Source organism: Drosophila virilis, unplaced genomic scaffold, assembly GCF_030788295.1.
Source record: "Drosophila virilis strain 15010-1051.87 unplaced genomic scaffold, Dvir_AGI_RSII-ME tig00002251, whole genome shotgun sequence".
NCBI classification, from domain to species: domain Eukaryota; kingdom Metazoa; phylum Arthropoda; class Insecta; order Diptera; family Drosophilidae; genus Drosophila; species Drosophila virilis.
The window spans coordinates 122,501-130,000 of NW_027212903.1; the positions used below are offsets into that span (position 1 = coordinate 122,501).

Below are 7,500 nucleotides of genomic sequence, written 5' to 3' on the forward strand. Positions count from 1 at the left end.
GAACGCAGCAAACTGTGCGTCATCGTGTGAACTGCAGGACACATGAACATCGACATTTTGAACGCATATCGCAGTCCATGCTGTTTTGTACTTTAATTAATTTTATAGTGCTGCTTGGACTACATATGGTTGAGGGTTGTAAGACTTTGCTAACTAAGTTGTTTAAAATTTTTCGAAGTTTTAAGCATATGGTATATTATTGGATAGATTATGTGTGTCTCTGATATGCATAAATTATTCATAATATTAATATATATATGGATGTACTACTCATTGTATATTTTGTATGAGAAAACTGAAGAATTATATTTTCTTTTTTCAAATCAAATAATACTGAGGAATGTCTAGCATAAAAGAAAAATATATTTTTCCTTAATCTAGAATTGCCTCTTATTAATGATGTGTGATAAAAGAATTGTTGTAAAATTTATGGAACTTCAGAACAAAAGTATTATCCATTATATTGAACAATAAATAATGTTCAATTAACATTGTTTTATACAACCTCAACTCATATGGGACTACCCCCTGAATTTAAGCATATTAATTAGGGGAGGAAAAGAAACTAACAAGGATTTTCTTAGTAGCGGCGAGCGAAAAGAAATCAGTTCAGCACTAAGTCACTTTGTCTATATGGCAAATGTGAGATGCAGTGTACGGAACATCAACATTCTAGTATGAGAAGTTAACGATTTAAGTCCTTCTTAAATGAGGCCATTTACCCATAGAGGGTGCCAGGCCCGTATAACGTTAATGATTACTAGATGGTGTTTCCAAAGAGTCGTGTTGCTTGATAGTGCAGCACTAAGTGGGTGGTAAACTCCATCTAAAACTAAATATAACCATGAGACCGATAGTAAACAAGTACCGTGAGGGAAAGTTGAAAAGAACTCTGAATAGAGAGTTAAATAGTACGTGAAACTGCTTAGAGGTTAAGCCCGATGAACCTGAATATCCGTTATGGAAAATTCATCATTAGAATTGTAATATTTTAAACAATATTATAATAATAGTGTGCATTTTTTCCATATAAGGACATTGTAATCTATTAGCATAAATATTTATCATAAAATTATGTCTGATTGCTTATTTGAATTATATGCTTGGCATTTTAACATAAAATAAAAGATATAAATTTGATAAAGTGCTGATAGATTTATATGATTACAGTGCGTTAATTTTTCGGAATTATATAATGGCATAATTATCATTGATATTTGTGTTTATTATATGCATTTGTATGATTAACAATGCGAAAGATTCAGGATACCTTCGGGACCCGTCTTGAAACACGGACCAAGGAGTCTAACATATGTGCAAGTTATTGGGATATAAACCTAATAGCGTAATTAACTTGACTATTAATGGGATTAGTTTTTTAACTATTTATAGTTAATTAACGCAATCCCGGGGCGCTCTATATAGTTATGTATAATAATATTTATATTATTTATGCCTCTAACTGGAACGTACCTTGAGCATATATGCTGTGACCCGAAAGATGGTGAACTATACTTGATCAGGTTGAAGTCAGGGGAAACCCTGATGGAAGACCGAAACAGTTCTGACGTGCAAATCGATTGTCAGAATTGAGTATAGGGGCGAAAGACCAATCGAACCATCTAGTAGCTGGTTCCTTCCGAAGTTTCCCTCAGGATAGCTGGTGCATTTAACTGTTGTATAAAATAATCTTATCTGGTAAAGCGAATGATTAGAGGCCTTAGGGTCGAAACGATCTTAACCTATTCTCAAACTTTAAATGGGTAAGAACCTTAACTTTCTTGATATGAAGTTTAAGGTTATGATATAATGTGCCCAGTGGGCCACTTTTGGTAAGCAGAACTGGCGCTGTGGGATGAACCAAACGTAATGTTACGGTGCCCAAATTAACAACTCATACAGAAACCATGAAAGGCGTTGGTTGCTTAAAACAGCAGGACGGTGATCATGGAAGTCGAAATCCGCTAAGGAGTGTGTAACAACTCACCTGCCGAAGCAACTAGCCCTTAAAATGGATGGCGCTTAAGTTGTATACCTATACATTACCGCTAAAGTAGATGGTTTATATTACTTGTAATATAAATTTTGAAACTTTAGTGAGTAGGAAGGTACAATGGTGTGCATAGAAGTGTTTGGCGTAAGCCTGCATGGAGCCGCTATTGGTACAGATCTTGGTGGTAGTAGCAAATAATCGAATGAGACCTTGGAGGACTGAAGTGGAGAAGGGTTTCGTGTGAACAGTGGTTGATCACGAGTTAGTCGGTCCTAAGTTCAAGGCGAAAGCCGAAAATTTTCAAGTAAAGAAAAATCTAAATATATTTGTCATCTAACCGATTTTTATACACTTGAATAATTTTGAACGAAAGGGAATACGGTTCCAATTCCGTAACCTGTTGAGTATCCGTTTGTTATTAAATATGGGCCTCGTGCTCATCCTGGCAACAGGAACGACCATAAAGAAGCCGTCGAGAGGTATCGGAAGAGTTTTCTTTTCTGTTTTATAGCCGTACTACCATGGAAGTCTTTCGCAGAGAGATATGGTAGATGGGCTAGAAGAGCATGACATATACTGTTGTGTCGATATTTTCTCCTCGGACCTTGAAAATTTATGGTGGGGACACGCAAACTTCTCAACAGGCCGTACCAATATCCGCAGCTGGTCTCCAAGGTGAAGAGTCTCTAGTCGATAGAATAATGTAGGTAAGGGAAGTCGGCAAATTAGATCCGTAACTTCGGGATAAGGATTGGCTCTGAAGATTGAGATAGTCGGGCTTGATTGGGAAACAATAACATGGTTTATGTGCTCGTTCTGGGTAAATAAAGTTTCTATCATTTATGGTAGTTTCTTGTTCCCCGGATAGTTTAGTTACGTAGCCAATTGTGGAACTTTCTTGCTAAAATTTTTAAGAATACTAGTTGGGCTACCAATTAGTTCTTTTAAATTATAACGATTATCAATTAACAATCAATTCAGAACTGGCACGGACTTGGGGAATCCGACTGTCTAATTAAAACAAAGCATTGTGATGGCCCTAGCGGGTGTTGACACAATGTGATTTCTGCCCAGTGCTCTGAATGTCAAAGTGAAGAAATTCAAGTAAGCGCGGGTCAACGGCGGGAGTAACTATGACTCTCTTAAGGTAGCCAAATGCCTCGTCATCTAATTAGTGACGCGCATGAATGGATTAACGAGATTCCTACTGTCCCTATCTACTATCTAGCGAAACCACAGCCAAGGGAACGGGCTTGGAATAATTAGCGGGGAAAGAAGACCCTTTTGAGCTTGACTCTAATCTGGCAGTGTAAGGAGACATAAGAGGTGTAGAATAAGTGGGAGATATTAGACTTCGGTTTGGTATCGACAATGAAATACCACTACTCTTATTGTTTCCTTACTTACTTGATTAAATGGAACGTGTATCATTTCCTAGCCATTATACGGATATAATTATTATGTCTTATGGTATTGGGTTTTGATGCAAGCTTCTTGATCAAAGTATCACGAGTTTGTTATATAATCGCAAACAAATTCTTTAATGAGAGAATGCATTTATGTATTATTGATTTAAAAATTTGGTATAACTCCAATTACTCAGGTATGATCCAATTCAAGGACATTGCCAGGTAGGGAGTTTGACTGGGGCGGTACATCTCTCAAATAATAACGGAGGTGTCCCAAGGCCAGCTCAGTGCGGACAGAAACCACACATAGAGCAAAAGGGCAAATGCTGACTTGATCTCGGTGTTCAGTACACACAGGGACAGCAAAAGCTCGGCCTATCGATCCTTTTGGTTTAAAGAGTTTTTAACAAGAGGTGTCAGAAAAGTTACCATAGGGATAACTGGCTTGTGGCGGCCAAGCGTTCATAGCGACGTCGCTTTTTGATCCTTCGATGTCGGCTCTTCCTATCATTGTGAAGCAAAATTCACCAAGCGTTGGATTGTTCACCCATGCAAGGGAACGTGAGCTGGGTTTAGACCGTCGTGAGACAGGTTAGTTTTACCCTACTAATGACAAAACGTTGTTGCGACAGCATTCCTGCGTAGTACGAGAGGAACCGCAGGTACGGACCAATGGCACAATACTTGTTCGAGCGAACAGTGGTATGACGCTACGTCCGTTGGATTATGCCTGAACGCCTCTAAGGTCGTATCCGTGCTGGACTGCAATGATAAATAAGGGGCAATTTGCATTGTATGGCTTCTAAACCATTAAAAGTTTTTAATTTGTTTTATTAACGACAATGGATGTGATGCCAATGTTATTTATAACATAGTAAATTGGGAGGATCTTCGATCACCTGATGCCGCGCTAGTTATATTTTAAAACATTATTTAATACAATGTCAAAGCCTAGAATCAATTGTAAACGACTTTTGTAACAGGCAAGGTGTTGTAAGTGGTTGAGCAGCTGCCATACTGCGATCCACTGAAGCTTATCCTTTGCTTGATGATTCGAAAAAAAGTAACACTAGACGAACATAATTCGTATAATTGGGTTATACATTCGCTTAAAATATATTATCAAATTATTATAATTGTTATATATTTATTGATGTTTGTATGCCTACTCTACGAAATTTGTTCATCTACGTTGCTTTCAATTAAATTTTATATGTAGCATAGAACAATATATATATATTCAATACTTAAAACAATATTGATATATATATTTATGAAAATATGGAATTTGACGGATGGAATATATAAAAATATATATACACAATATCTATATTGAAACTTCAATAATTATTGAGGAGAGCAAATAACAAAGAATAATATGTATATATATACAATACTTAAAGCCGTATTGATATATATGTATTTATATATACATGAAATTTTGGAATTGACGGATGGAATATATAAAAATATATATACACAATATCTATAATGAAACTTCAACAATTATTGAGGTGAGCATATAACATAGAATAATATATGTATATACAATACTTAAAGCCGTATTGATATATATATATATATATATATATATATGGAATTGACGGATGGAATATATAAAATATATATATACGCATACCTGAATTAAAACTTCAATTATTATTGAGGAGAGTATATAGAATAGAATAATATTTATATATACAATAAACACTTAAGGCAATATTGATATATATATATATATATATATATATATATATATATGAAATTATGGAATTGACGGATGGGAATATATAATATATATATATATATACATAGCTAATTAAGACTTCAATTATTACTTAGGAGAGCGTATAACATACAACAATATTTATATACACAATATACTTAAGGCAATATTGTATGTGAAATTATGGAATTGACGGATGGAATATATAAAAATTTATATAAACAATACCTATATTAAAACTTCAATAATTATTGAAGAGGGGAGCATATAACGTAGAACAATATTTACAACTATACAATATTTTGAAATTTTTGGATGAACAAAAATATATAAAATTGTTACCAGTATTAAAACTTCAATTATTTTTTAGGAAAGCATAGAACAATATATATATATATATATATATATATATATATATATATGTATATATAACATATAATGCAATATTGAAATATATAATACATACACATACAGGAAAATATGGAATTGACGGATGGAAATCATCAAATACAGAAGAAACAGAATACTTACATTTTTTTATTCCTATTCTTATTAGCCTCTTCTAAAACATATTTAAATTTTATATGATACGTGATACAGAAATTTTGCTTGGATGTGAAGAAATGTATATCTTAATATTAATAATACAAAAATTGAAGACTATTCTGTAACATACATAATTAAATTGTAACTTAAACAACATTAAACTGTATATATAATAATAATAATATAACAATTTGACATTTCAAAAATACATTGGAAAATAATTGTGACTATGAAATTTTTATATATTGTATATTGATATATGATTATTAATATACAAATAAAATTATAAATGACATTAATCTTTATATATTATATATAACCTTTATCAACTTATATAAAATTATATTGAATTGTTATAAAAATAGTACATGAAAACGTTAAAATGAATGGAAGTATTTTGAAAAAATATCGCCATTATAGATGATGTGTCAAAAAACCTATATAGGGAGTGCTGTCGCGCAAGGCATGTCATATGAAAAATTTTAAATACGGTAAATTCATATGACTGTGGAGTGTTGCCTTGCCGGCATGTCAATTATGTTTATATAAGGAGAATAATGAAGTTATAAAAGTGTATTATTAAATTAGTACATGAAGATATTAAGGTGAATGGTAGCATTTGGAAAAAATATCGCCATTATAGATGATGTGTCAAAAAACCTATATAGGGAGTGGTGTCGCGCAAGGCATGTCATATGAAAAATTTTAAATACGGTAAATTCATATGACTGTGGAGTGTTGACTTGCCGGCATAAGTCAATTATGTTTATATAAGAAGAATAATGAAGTTATAAAAGTGTTTTGGCAAAAATATCGCCATTATAGATGATGTGTCAAAAAACCTATATAGGGAGTGGTGTCGCGCAAGGCATGTCATATGAAAAATTTTAAATACGGTAAATTCATATGACTGTGGAGTGTTGACTTGCCGGCATAAGTCAATTATGTTTATATAAGAAGAATAATGAAGTTATAAAAGTGTATTATTAAATTAGTACATGAAGACATTAAGGTGAATGGTAGCATTTGGAAAAAATATCGCCATTATAGATGATGTGTCAAAAAACCTATATAGGGAGTGGTGTCGCGCAAGGCATGTCATATGAAAAATTTTAAATACGGTAAATTCATATGACTGTGGAGTGTTGACTTGCCGGCATAAGTCAATTATGTTTATATAAGGAGAATAATGAAGTTATAAAAGTGTATTATTAAATTAGTACATGAAGACATTAAGGTGAATGGTAGCATTTGGAAAAAATATCGCCATTATAGATGATGTGTCAAAAAACCTATATAGGGAGTGGTGTCGCGCAAGGCATGTCATATGAAAAATTTTAAATACGGTAAATTCATATGACTGTGGAGTGTTGACTTGCCGGCATAAGTCAATTATGTTTATATAAGAAGAATAATGAAGTTATAAAAGTGTATTATTAAATTAGTACATGAAGACATTAAGGTGAATGGTAGCATTTGGAAAAAATATCGCCATTATAGATGATGTGTCAAAAAACCTATATAGGGAGTGGTGTCGCGCAAGGCATGTCATATGAAAAATTTTAAATACGGTAAATTCATATGACTGTGGAGTGTTGCCTTGCCGGCATAAGTCAATTATGTTTATATAAGGAGAATAATGAAGTTATAAAAGTGTATTATTAAATTAGTACATGAAGACATTAAGGTGAATGGTAGCATTTGGAAAAAATATCGCCATTATAGATGATGTGTCAAAAAACCTATATAGGGAGTGGTGTCGCGCAAGGCATGTCATATGAAAAATTTTAAATACGGTAAATTCATATGACTGTGGAGTGTTGACT

The 7,500-nt window shown here is 33.0% G+C and overlaps 2 non-coding genes across 2 annotated transcripts in view; both read left to right on the top strand.

Moving 5' to 3' along the window:
* Positions 1-139, top strand: part of LOC116650178 (5.8S ribosomal RNA) — a 179-nt gene extending 40 nt beyond the window's left edge. Inside the window, exon 1 of the ribosomal RNA XR_004303163.1 lies at positions 1-139. This exon is cut by the window's left edge and continues 40 nt beyond it. This is a non-coding gene — a ribosomal RNA (5.8S ribosomal RNA).
* Positions 140-501: 362 nt separating this feature from the next.
* On the top strand, positions 502-4,459 carry LOC116650192 (large subunit ribosomal RNA). The gene has a single exon (XR_004303177.1). It is a non-coding gene; the product is annotated as a large subunit ribosomal RNA (ribosomal RNA).
* Positions 4,460-7,500: the final 3,041 nt, after the last annotated feature.